Source organism: Balearica regulorum, chromosome 17 (genome assembly GCF_011004875.1).
Source record: "Balearica regulorum gibbericeps isolate bBalReg1 chromosome 17, bBalReg1.pri, whole genome shotgun sequence".
In the NCBI taxonomy this organism is placed as follows: Eukaryota; Metazoa; Chordata; class Aves; order Gruiformes; family Gruidae; genus Balearica; species Balearica regulorum.
The window spans coordinates 12,169,267-12,182,905 of NC_046200.1; the positions used below are offsets into that span (position 1 = coordinate 12,169,267).

Consider the following 13,639-nt stretch of genomic DNA (forward strand, 5'->3'; position numbering starts at 1 on the left):
ATATTTAGTAATGTCTGTGGTTTCCCACGGGGTTGCTTAGGTGAACAGAATAAGTGAGAGCCGTTGAAAGAGAAAACAATGAAGACTGGCTTCATCATGAGCTGAATTGGGTGAAAACTATTTTGGATTGTATATATTTTGTATGTAGTTTTCCAAAATCATACTAGCATCAATTCATATGTTTCTTACCCTCACAATAAGTTATTAATCAGAGAAGGAAAATACCAACTATTCAACAAAATATATGTAGATTGTTGAATTCTTATTCATATCTGCTTCAGAAATTATGGGGTGATTGTTCACATCATCTTAATTTTAAATTCCAAATTTAGGACTGCATAAATACCTGAACTGAAGGGGAGACCAGCAGATAATTGCAAACCCTCAGTAGAAGCGTGCCTCTCTCCACTGCAGCATAGGGAGCATGGTCTTATAAATGAAGTGCTTCAGATGCCCTAGGTAGGAGGACTTGAATAACCTCTGTATCCATTTGCTACAACACCATTTGACTAAACATCTCAAATTTGGAAAAAGCACAACAGTTAAAAAAAAGGGAAGTGTTCCCATTCATCTGCTGAGGTGTCAGCAAGTACTAGTTGCTGTCTGAAAACTTCGCTCCGACTTGCGCAAATGCAATTTCCTAAGTATCTCCTGCAGTATCACAAATAAATGTGACCCCTTGCCATAAGATGTGTGCCGTGAGCGTGACTCCGTATGTGTTTAGTATTTTTAGAACCAGTTTGGGGTTGAAAACGTGCTTTCCAAGAGTTGTACTGTTATAGTAATTTCTGGAGAGATTAGAGGAAAACATTTGGACAAACCAGTGTTAAGTCCTGAATAAAGAAAAGTTCTCTTCAGTTTTTCATCCAGAAATCATGTCTGTCACTTTTTTGTCACTTTCTCACGTTAAGATGTCACCCAACTTTGTTTCTTTTACATAATTATTAGCTTTTTCTTGCATTTCAGATACCTTGTTTTAGAATGGTCTTAAAATTAAAATATAGGTAACGAAACAGGCAGGAAAAATGTCTTAAACTTTGTCCTGTTTTGATTTTAAACCGCTTAATCCTGCGCTTTGCTTCCTGTGAAGTGTTAGAGCAGCTTATGCCTTGTCATCAGCCTCTACTCGTTCCCAGGGTGGCATGCCCTTCTTTCCAGATACAGTGACATGGGACTTCAGCTGTGGTTTGTGCCTGTGCTTGGGGAAGCTCCTTTAGCCGTGCTTTAGTCCACCCCTGGAACAGCATCATTCTAGTCTTCATTTGCTGGGCTTGACAAAAATCTGGTCTGGACAAGCTGGGATCTTTGATGTAAGCCTCAAGCAGTCACTTGGATCTTCAAGTTGTTGGAATCTGGAGAAGAATAATATTTAATAGAGATAAATTCCTAAGCTCTTTCCTATTTCTCAACCAGAGGCTTTTGCATAGTTGCCAGTGTGTGAAAATTGCAAAAGTGACGGTTAAATGGCTGTACAGTAGGTATTAGTACTTGTCTGTAGAATGAAATCACACTTTCCGGAGTGTTGTGTTTGGGGCTTTTTGCCTAGCTTGGGATGAATTTGAGCAGAGCTGATTTATTTTTTTTTTTTCCCCCTCTTAATAATTTAACACACAGAGCATGAGTTTGTTCCAGCTAGATGCTACTTATAAACTTCAAATATTAAAATTACTTTTTGAACATCCAGAAGCAGCAGCACATTTCTTCTTCTGTGTTCTGTGCCTTTGTTTCTGTAAACTTTTGGAATTTATGTCTGTGAATGAAATGTATTTAATTTACTTTTCTGTCTCTGATTGTAGTATTTGATTTGCAACTTTATGCATGGGTGATGAAATTTAATCACTTACACATTGATTAAGATAATTTTCTCTTTTTGTGTTTCAAAAATACAAGATGCAGTTGCTCATGCATAAAATCTTAACTTAAAAAGTCCCCCAAACACCAAGCTGTAATGAAATGGTGTTTTAAAACCATTTTAAAATTTATGGTAGCTATTTATGGTAGCTACATCCTTACTGTGCTTTACTTCTTATGCAAAAGTAGTTTTCAAATAAAATATTGAGGATGATTAAGTGATATTTTTAATTACTGGTTTTACTTTGGTCATCACTCTGTACATTCAAATCTGAATAACGCTGTGAAAGTGAAATAGCATTTTGATATTATTATGGATTCAAAATAGAATAGGTTTTAGTTACAGGAATCAAAGCAAAGTGTCAAACTGAATGTGAATTATGTCTAAATTTAGTAGGTGGCTTATGTATAATACTTAATCCAACAGTCAACAAAAAGTGTTAATACGTTTGAGTCAGTTTTTTCATCTTGCTACTATGTTTTTCTGAGTTTAACTTTTGTTGGAGTTTAGTTTTATCTTCCTCTGGTTCTGATGTGAGTGCTTTTGCCTGTTGGGTGCTCTGGGATTAAAAGAGCGTTCCAAGGGTGAACTTGGTTATTTTTAGGAGGGTTAAACATCTGGATGTTAACTACAGAACCTTTTCCAGGAAAGTGTTTTGTTCCTGAGCAAGAAATATCAGCAGCAATATAAATGCAGTACAACAGCATGTAATCTCTGGCTTCCCAGGGGACTCTGGTATTTTCAGACTGGTCTGTTGCTTAAAGTAACTCTGAGGATTACTGAAGGGTATTGGGAGGATTACCTCTGTAGTATTTTTGTAGGTGGCTTTGAGACATCGGAATCCAGAACAGGGATGAAACTGAGCAGAGGTGCCAAATTAGAAAGGAAGGAATGGTTATGGGAGACATAAGAAATATATTTGTAATGTTTCTAAGGCTCTGGGTGTTTACATTCTGGCTAGGAAAAAAAAGTAGATTTTTCACTGAGATGAGTTGATTAGTAGAAAATTGTCCTGTATCTGTATTAAGAAGTTTCTGGATTCAGAAAATAGAAAAATGTTATAGGTACAATATCAGATTTGGGGAACAAAACTTGGGTTGTACGTAATGGTTTTAATGCATTCCCAGATACACTGTAAGTGTATAGGGGAAATCAAGAAAGTTCTGAAAGTTAAATGAATTAAATGCATTTAACTGAAATAACTTTGTAGAGAGCTAGACTTGTGTTTTATGAGTTGTCTTACACCCTTGATTATAGCGAATACTGCTTTTAAAAAGTATCCTGGCTGCCTAGCTTGAAACTTGAACAGCTAGAACAAAAGTCTTATGCAAATATGCTAATGTGTTTTGAAATTCCAAATTTCAGCAATACCGATTGCTAAAAAATTGCATTTGCAGCTGAGGTGTATTTTTCCCCCTTACCAGTTTCCAGTTGCTTAGGGAACTTTGACATCCCCTTTTAATTTTCTTAATACATTTTGAGTATCTTTAGCTCTGCACTTTTTTCTTTTTCTCCCCTCAAGCTGGAAAACTAGATTTTCCAATTTTAGTTAGTTACTATACCAATTTTCTAATATTGTTGATAAGATTATATATATATATTTGTAGTGAGAGGCAGTTTTTTAAACTAACTGATATGTAGGTGGTTTATGTATCCCTTGAGGATTTCAAAACCTCTTATGTTTATGTATTGAAAAGCTTAGTATCTCTCCAGTTGTATATTAGCTGGTCTAGTAAGATAGCGCTCCTCTCCACAAATACTTTTACTTGTATGCATCATGATGGCATGAGACTGTTGCTGAGTTCAAAAGACTATTTTGTGTATTTGAAATGCTTAAATCTGGCCACTTGCTTTTAATTTGTATTTTGTTATTTACTACATGTATTGTATGAAAGTGTGAATAGAAATAGATGTTGAAGGATCGGTATTTAGGCTTCTAGCATGTAAAATTTCCTGGAAAGCTGAGTCCTCTACTATAGCATCAGCAGCATGTCTTCAAAACCACACCGTGTTTGTTTTATAGTAGCTCCTAGATGCCAGGCATATATTAAGTCATTCTAAGCTTGCTGGTTCATGGATATAGCTATCAAGTCTAGTGGTTCTGTGTCTTTCTTAAAAGTATTGAGCTATTAATTCCCTAGTCCTTAGGGAAATTATTTTAAGTTAATGTAAAAAGAGACTATTGTTTCAGCAGGCTTCAGGATTCATACAAAGTGGCAGTTTGCACTTTTCAAAGCAATTCCGTTAAAGATGGGGAAAATGGAAGTTCACCTGACTTGTATTTATGAGTTTTCCTTTCTATCCATGTGGTTGGCAGTGTCAGGATTTGTAATAACACCTGAAAAATTTAATGCAGCTGCTCCAAGCAGTGCTAGATTAAACTTTTGTCTGGGTTAGAGTTCTGTTCATGAAGATTTAATCTCTGCTGTAACATTTAATGAATACCTAAGTAAAAACATTTTTTTTAAGTGGATCACTGCTCTGATGTGTTCCAGTTTGTCTAGTGTACAACGCCCATTAAATGAATGCAACTTGAATTAATGAAATAAAATGAATGTTACACTAAGAGGGAGATGTGAACAGAAGTTATCAACTTGAGTCCTTTTGCTACGGAGTGTTGGTTGTATATTTAGGATGACTATTGCAAATTAATGGATGACCTGTGAATAGGAGAGAACTTACTTTCCTGTGTGATGTTATCTTGATGCATTTACATAGAAGTTTGCTTTTTAACAGGCAAACGTTTTGTCCAGTAAAAATAATATTTTTTTTGTTTCATTTGGGATTTCTAGTAGCTTTTGAACCTAGTTACCCCTGGGCTAGCAGAAATATTACAGACTCACCCTCTTTGTTGTCTGACACTGGATTTGGTGTGCATGTTTCAGTTCTTCCTTTGTAGAAGAAGAATGGTACATAATGAAATGACAATATCTCTGATAAAACTAGTTAAATATTCACGTGGGTGTAATTTGATACTGGTTGAATAGAAATTTCACTTGGTCCAGTACATGAAGCCTCATATAATTCTATTTGTCCAAAAGTTTTACGTGGTGCAATATTGAAGACGTGTCAGCTGCTGTTAGGAAAGTTTGGTGTTACTAAGCATGGCAACGTTCAGAGGCTCAGCATGTGAGATGCCTCTAATAATCTGTCTGAACATTATTGTTTCATTAAACCTCTACTGTTTAGAATAAGTGAGTACAAAAGAGCAGTAGGACACGTTCTCCTTCCTTTTCTTGTTTCTCAGGAGTGAAAAGAGCATACTGGCTAATACATTTGGAACGGGTCTGTTTGTTTTTTCGTGTTGTTTGGGTTTTGGTTTTCCCCACCCTGAAAGCACAGTGCACGAAAGTGGAAGAACTGCCGTCTCTCTTGCTGTCACTAGTGTTTGTGTGACTATAGAGATGGTAATCTGAAAATTAAGTTGGATTTGAGGGGAGAAAATTGTTCAACTGGATCAGTTTACTGTTAGGTGTTGGGAAAGAATGTGAATTCCCCTTTTGCTGGTAACACGATCTTTAGGTCATTTTAATTTCATAGTTCCCTCATTTGGTGTTTCCTTTTGCTTGTGTGCCCGCTTCTTCCCTTACCGTGTATTTTTCTGGGCTAAATAAACTGAGTCCTTACCTCTCCTAGTCATCTTAGAAGCTCTTTTCTGCACTTGTTCCAGTGACAGGCTGATAATTCTGCTCGCACCAAAGCTAAATTCACACTTAAATACCAGTGTCTGCCTTCCCCCTTGTTAGTCCTCTCTCCTTCCTGTGCTGTATTTATTGTTTGCCCTTACAAAATAGGATTAAAAAGAAGAAAAATGAAGACAAGAGAACACTTCAGGAAAAATGTGATTTCATTAAGTGTCTATCCAAAATACTAGTATTAGTAGGCTCGGTAGTATGGGAAAATCATAATGCTCATAATGTAAAACCTTAATTGAGTTCTGTACTAAATCATATCCAGTTTTAACAAGTTAATTGCATTAGAGTCTGTGTATATGCATTTAGTGCCCTACTAACAGTTTAAGCTGAAGTTCTGTTTCCTAGCTTCATGCTACCCTGAGTCACCGAGCCTTTGGCACAGATACCTTGGAAACATGCTGCGTTGATGGTCTATATTTCTTTGTAATGTATCATTTTGGTGCTTTATACTCAGAAATTCTTTTTCTGTAATAAGTACGTGTGGCTTCACTTGTTTCTGTTTTATTTCTGTACTAAATAAAATAGCCATTCTTTCCCTCTGATTAAGAGACTGTGAAGTGTGTCTTGTGCTTGTGGGTGTGAGAATTTTAACTTGAGTTAATAGGGAGTCAATGACTTACATCAGAACAGCAGCAAAATCCTAGTTTTAAGATTAATTTCCCCCCTCCACCACCTCAGTTGTAACTGAACTAATCATGGGAATCGTTGTGCGTTCAAATACGGCTTTGTGCATTCTCTCCGGGTGGGATCCATTCAGCAGCAAAAAGCTGCTGTTTGACATAGTGGTAATGTAGATCCTAATGATAACTGTCTTTTTTTGCCTGTTTAAAGGAGTTTATTCTTTGTAAAGAAGTTCCCTTGCATTTGCTTTTTAAAAAGCAAAACATGTTGCTGTTTGGATTTTTTTTTTATTTTATTAGGATTATACATCTGGTTTTGTAAATAGCAGTGCTCTACAATGAAGTACTGGAACCATGAAATGTTATCATTACAATATTACAGAAAATGTGGTGTGAGATTTTACTTAAAACTTTTCATTCTAACTCCATGTAAGGGTTTCTTTTCTTTTTTTTTTTTTATGTTTTAAACTCCTTGCTTATCACTTACACTGGAAAGTAGGAGTGTTATTTTCAGTCAGTGCTTTTGCTTCAATGAAGAAATTAAACATACCTCAAATTTTCTGAGTTCAACTGCTGATAGTTCTTCGACCCACTTGAAGCTCGTTTGTCCCCACTAGCACTTTTTTCTTGTATTATCAGGAAGAACAATGACACTTTTTGCTTATATCAGTATGAGTTTTGATCATATTTGTATGTTTGCATAATAGATTGATTCACCTTAGGTGTCTGACTTTTGAGTGTGTGCCTGCCAAAGTAATGTGATACTGGTTTAGAGCTTTCAGTCTACCACAGACCCGAGAAGCTTTTTGTTGTTCTTGAAGTGTGGAGCTGAAGTCTTACTGTCACCCGCTTTTTGAAGTTTAGAACAACTTAAAAGTCTGAGCGGTGCAGTTTTAAAGTACTGAAAAGTAAGGCTAGTCCAGTGTGACCAATTACATGAGCTTATTTTGGTGCTCTGGGAATATGTGGGAGAGAAGGCTGCGTTTGAGGTTTGGGTGGGGTTTTGTTTGTTTGTTTTGTGAAAACATAATTTTGTGTGTGTATATGTGTAAGACACTTTTACAGGACATATTATTGTCGGAGGTGATACATTAATTGTTTGGCAATAGCTTCCAAAGTAAATATGAATCTCTTGATTATGAGACAGAGATGATATATTTGCTCACCACTGTCTCCCTGGTCCAGATGGAGCAGCAGTGAAGATTGGGACAAATATTTAATTCCAAATAATGAAAACTCCCATGTTTTATTAGCTTGGACAACTTTTAGTTACGGCTTAGGGTCCTCTGAGGTGCTGTTGGCTGACAGTAATAACTTGTGCTGTAGTAGCTGCGTTAACAGTGTTGAGTCATAATAAAAATTGCTTGTCAGCATTTTCACTGCAGTGGCTTCTAACCCTGCTTGGAACAGGTCTTCCCGCTCCTGTAAGAGCAAAATACCCACACTGAGCCCACATGGAACCTGCACGGACTGTGCTGTGGCTGGCAGCAGTAACCGTTAGGTTGTAGATACCTCGTTATATAGCTTGGACGGGGGATTCTTCTGCAGAAGAGACTTGTACTCGTTCTTCAAGCAGTAAATGTATTTTATTGTAAACTGGAAGCAAGGAGCATCCTCGTGGTTTAGGTGATTATAGTCATTGTTAACGAGCTTTCCTGTTAAGTAGAAAAAGGCTTACAGAGATCAAAACATAGATGGGAGCCTAAGGTGACTTTGGAGAAGTTTTTATCTTCTTCCTGTAACTAGAATAAGTGCCTTAAAATGAAACTTAGCACTAAGCAGCCTTCTATCTAGTGCAGAATTGTACTGCCAAGTGACTGAAAACTCGGCGTTGCATGTATGACTGGGATATGAATCAATACCTTTATAACCAAAAAGGTCTTAGCTGTCAAAATTGTAGAAAACTTTCCTGCACCAGGGGTAACCACTGGTGTTTCCAAATGGCCCTTCCTGAAAGCACAATGTTGTTGGGTCAGGATGAGGCTGTCTAGCATAAAACTGCAGACAGCTTGCACAGTGGTACTCTGTAGATTTAAATTACAGTAACCACTCCCTTGATTTGCCTTTTTTTCTGATGTAAAAAGGTCTATTTTTGGAAAATTCATACAGTTGAAAGTGGTAATTTAGATAGAAGAGCTGTTTCAGCAAAGCTTTGGAGTAGGCTAAATATTGGACTGACCTTTGCAGAGTTCACTGGTCTGTTGGAATCTGAAAATTTACATAAAGAAATATGCTTGTGGCTCTGGCGAGAAAGGATGGCGCGTAATAGATCTGGATTTGACCTCCTCTCTTCTCACTCCTTCCAATCCTGCCTTGGATTATTTGTGGAAGGTGGCAACAGTTTTCCAGCCGAGGAAAGTCTTCCTATGCAGTCAGTTCATTCTTGTGGCTAAGCTGCAACCTTCTTGCTTTGTCAGATGTCTCATACATATATTTATATATATTTTCATAGTTATATATTTACATCTTGTTCTGATACTTGCTGATCTTAATTCTTGCACAAAAACATTATATTCATATTTTTGTTTGGCAATTTATATGGTAGTACAGCAAAACTTGAATCTGTCTTCTGCAGCACACTGAAGTCATTTGTGAATTGATAAACTATGAAGACCATTACAGACAAGACTACTACTTAGTTCAGCAAATGAGTCATCTCGTTTTTTCTTACTCTCATGAAACATGTTTTTTAACATACCAGTAGTTTGGCCCTTGCAAATGCAGTACGGCTACTTCTTGTACCGCACAGAATACCCTTACATGTTAATGATGCTGGGGTTTGCTTGACAGTCTCATTAATGGATAGCCAGTGCCTCAAGATGTTACACTGTGGTAGGGCCATGCAGCTGTAGCCAAGGTATCTGGAGAGCTGGGTGTTACAAAAGTGCACGGGTGCTCACAGGGCTTATGGGGACAGACAACTTTATGGTTTTCAAGAGATAGATACTACTGCGTGTGGCAACTGTAGGGTGTACAAACAAATCTGGAAGGACTGAAATAGCACAAAATATTATAAAATGTTGTCATAGATTGCAGCAGCTACAGTACCTGTAGTCTGTTTTGAAAACTAACTTGATTAAACCAGTGCTAACTTCTTCATAGGAAGGTTAGTTTTGTTTAATTTATATTAGCTCCAGTAAAGCTTGGGTTACAAGTGTGTGTATTGCAATGTGCTTAATCAGACCTAACTGTAAGCTGCTCTGAAAGGGTTTTAGTCCTACCTTGTCCCTGGCCACATGTTGACTCCTTTCATCTTTGCATCATACCTAGTAATTGTGCAACCACTGGCCTGAATGGAAACTCAGTTCACAAAAACGATAATTTGCCAGGTGAGCTTGCTGGTTTGCTGTGGTAATTTTTCCACCTCTTTATTTCCTGCCCATGAATAAACTAAGTTTTACTAGAAAAACCCAAGCTAATTGTAATGGCAAGTGTTTGAAAAAGGACATTTTGTTGGCACAAATCTATTAATGTGGCTGAAGTCAGAGGTCAGCTAACTTAAGGTGGCTAAAAGTTACAGCGTAGGGCTGGCCTGTTAGGCTCTCTTGCCTCAGACTTTTGATTTCCAAACCAACATAGGCAAATCCTGTCTTAAGCTGGAGTCCGTTAGGTTTAACTGTCAAGAAGGGGTAAAAGTAATAATTGTTTTTAAAAGTAAAAGCAGGGCTGTCCCTCAGCTCACCAGTTTGCTGGGGCTGGTCTGTAGCAGGAAGCCAGTGTTCTGGGATGAGTTAGCTCAATTCAAATAAACATGACAATTAAAATACAAAATTGAGTAAAACATTCACTACTAATAGGCTCTGGTTTTTGATATCAAATGTGTTTTTCCATATATCCTTCTTCAGTTTAACTCATTGAAATGATACCTACTAACTTTCCTTCCAGGGGAATCCATTGTTGCAGACATCATTGTATGGATGTTTTGTTCACATTCTCAAAAAACTGTTTGCAGTCGTGTATACTTGTGATACAGTTTCAAAATCTACTTCTGGAGAGGATTCCTTGACTGGTGGTGACATATTTGGCAGTAAAAGCATGCCATGTTTTTTAATGATGTTGTTTTTTTCTTTCTTTGAGAAAGAAAGAAAGAAGGGGAGGTTCCCAGGTCTTTTTTTGTTTGTCTGTTTTAGAGCAAACCCCTCTACCCAAGCCAAATCAACCGACCAACCCCCCTCAATAAAATAACGAACCTCAAAAAAGTAAACTTATTTTTGTGTGTAGTTAAGAGGTGAAAAGTATGTATCCAGGCTCCTATTCAGTCTACAAATGGATAGTATGAAATAAAAAAGCTTGTATTTTCTGTTGCAGCAATGTCAAAGACATCCATAAATCTGGATATTTATTTTGGTTCTGGCTACTTAATTCTCAGAGATGTGTGTCCAGTACAACTTATTTGAAGATGTAATTTTTCTCCATTAACTACTGATTGCAAATTTTGCTTCCAAGTATCCTGTTTAGTGTGGTTCCCCCAGAGCGGTGGGAAGGTCAGGGGCTGAGGGTGCTTTTGAGACACAGGGACACTGTTCCATGTTGGTTGGAAATAATGCTTGTTTGCATGAGTAAGGTATTCTTATGCTTCCACGCAGGGACTGGACGTTGTGCTCCCATTCCTGCAGGGAAGTGAGTTCTCCAAGATGAATGTGAAATCTGGAAATCTTCCAGTTACTGTAATTCTTAAATACCGAAACATGTAATTCTTTGTTCTGCTGGCAAACAGTGAGGTGAACTAAAAGGGTAGCTCAGATAATGCTTTTAACAGAAAATGTTTTTTTGCAAGATTGTCTCTCCTGATGCCTTACTGGCTGTATACTTCAGATTTTTCTCAAAGTGAGCCCAGAGGAGTGTTTTTTTCTTAGCAATTTAGTTAGGAGCTTGGCATTTGGTTTTGGGGTGAGAGTTTTAGGAAAGCAGCTTTCTGGAAAGAGTAGAAGAGGGAATTGGGTTTTTTTAGTTGGATGTGTAAATATATATATAAATTTGGTATCCAATAGTGTGAAAATGGTGTTCTGAGCCCTGTGTCTGATAAACAGCAGCATTATTCTCTGGTTACAACTTTGAAATGCCTGCCTGAACCCTAACCAAGTCTGCATAGGAAAATCTGAGTTTAGTGGACATCTCAAATTACTCTCTTTTTCATTTCAGCCTTGCTTTAACATTTTTTTCTGATTGATCCACGTTTCCATAAATTACTCAGACTTAGCAGACCTTATCTGCACGTGACAATGAGCTGAAATTTTAAACTTACTTTAGAAAACAAGTTATTCCTTTAACGTAAGTGAAGCCATAGCAATTTGCTTGTTTTTCCTATGAATCACGCTAAAGAATGGAATAGTGTTGAGATATGTTTACAGCTGTGGGTGCCATGACTTCACGCTTAAAATTATACCTTTAACTGTTACACTCAGGTTTAACTTTGGTTTGGCAGCAAGCCTAATGGAGGCTCTTAAATATGTATATATCTTGCACATGTAAGGCAATTGAAAGAGGCTTTTTCTTTATACCCTTGACCTGGAATCCAGTAAAGGAAAAAAGTGCTATTGGTTTTACCTACAGAGTGAGTCCGCCCCCAACCAAAATGAATATTTGCGCTATTAACTGTAATTGATCTTCATGTACATGGCGGTGCTCTTCTTTCATGTGCCCTAGGGCTTTGCTCTGGAGTCCCGGAGTTTGATTTGTCTTAATAAATGATGCTATAGTGATAGCTCACAAATGCCTTGCACTGTAGTATCAAAAATGAATTGCTCTTAGCAATAAATTACCCTGATCTATATTCTCTCTTCTTTTAAGGAATAAAATAGTAGAATGTTTGCGAAATATCAGAGACAAGCAGATTCAAGAAAACATTTTCCTCGTGAGTGGCGTACTCTTGCATGATCAAAAGAAACTGGATGCATAGGGTCATTGCAGTAGTGTGAAGGTGAAGGTTGATTTCTCTCTACAGCCAATAGCTCCAAAAAACCAGGGGTGCGGCAGGGGAAGTGAGTTGCAAAATACTCTTCAACTTGTCTTGAATTTACCAACTAGTATTTCTCGACTTTCTGTTTTTCTATTGCTATAGTAATCACTGATGTAATAAACACATTAAATAGCTTTTAAAATATAAAAAACCCTTGGAGGAGGGGCAGGCGGGAACTTTTTCCATCCTTGATTTTGTCATTTAGCAGCAGATTTCCAGCAAAGTTAGTTGTTGGGATTTGGGGGGGGTGGGGGGTGGGGGTGTCCTTTTTTTTTTTTTTTCTGGTTCCCTTTGAAAGAATTGACTGTCTGCTGAGATGGGGCCCTCAAACTGAATGCATGCATTCAGCACGTTCTGAAGATGAATGATGAGATGCTTCATTGTCACCTTTCCTTTTGCTGGTACCTACCTATGAGGAGTTTTCTTTTGAAAAGAACGGAAACTGGGAAAGTGGGATACATGTTTTGGTGGGCATGGATTATTGTCACTTACCTTGCGAGGAGACAGTGGACATTTGATAATTATATTGATACTTTAATTGTAGATGAAGAGTACCATATTGATTGATTAAAATAGTTGTGGCTTTTAATGTGGGCTGAAGAGTATTTGAAATTTTGTGTGGTCACTTCTCAAGCAACCACATCTTTCAGAAGCTGAAACGTGCAGGTGAATTCACACATGGATCCAGTTTATCCCAGTTGTGTCTGGTACAAGAAGTTCCCCATGAGTTTCGAAGGACGTTTCATATAGGAGAAAAGGTATGGACTAAAATTGTATCCAGGAGGACTTACATTAGATGTCAAGAAAAGTCCTCTCATTTCACCAGTGTTTTAAATAGCAGATGAGGTGAACATCTGTCATGACTGACTGATTGTCTGTCCCTGAAGTAAGATGAAATTATAACTCAAGGAATTAAATGGTCTCCTGACATTCCTGTCAGTGTGAATTTCTGTGATTCTGTGATAAATGTCTGCAAGTTGTAGATTTGGTCCCATTGAACAAAGTAAAAAACCCTGTCTCTTCTATTTTAATCCATCCTTACTCTAGCCTATCTAGCATGCTTACCTTCCTTTTGTAGTTTTATTTTCCTTAATCTTGAAAGCACTTGGATATTATGATCACTGATAAAGAAAAATACCTGATGAAATGTAATCTCTCTTTATGTGATCTTTAGTGAAGTTAGTTCATCTACTGCACTTTTCAAGTTGATGATTTATTTGTTGCTCTATTGTTTGCATCTCATATATGTACAGTAAATGCAGGGAAAGTTTATCTTGTGGCTGTTGTAACAGCTTTTGTATGAGAATGATTCACGTCCAAGGCCTTTAGCATGCATTGCTATGGAAACTTTGGTGCACAGGCTTCTCCTTCCCCCCTCGGCAGAATTTTTTACAATAATTTCTCTTGTATCTGGTAGTTAGGGGAGTGATGTTTGCTACTGAAACATTGAGGGGCTGAATTTCTTTGATCGTCCATTTAGCAGGCTCCTTGTGCAAACAGAAAGAGGTTTTTA

At 37.4% G+C, this 13,639-nt stretch overlaps 1 protein-coding gene across 6 annotated transcripts in view; it reads left to right on the forward strand.

The window, feature by feature from the left end:
- The window catches only part of SPPL3 (signal peptide peptidase like 3), a 59,445-nt gene that overhangs the window by 16,885 nt on the left and 28,921 nt on the right, over positions 1-13,639 (forward strand). The window contains exon 1 of one of the 6 annotated variants that reach the window (XM_075770017.1): positions 12,701-12,884. The exons of the other annotated variants lie outside the window; for them this stretch is intronic. The gene's annotated coding sequence lies outside the window, so the exon portion shown is untranslated. Of the gene's footprint in view, positions 1-12,700; positions 12,885-13,639 lie in introns of those variants that run through there. 6 annotated transcript variants of the gene reach the window in all.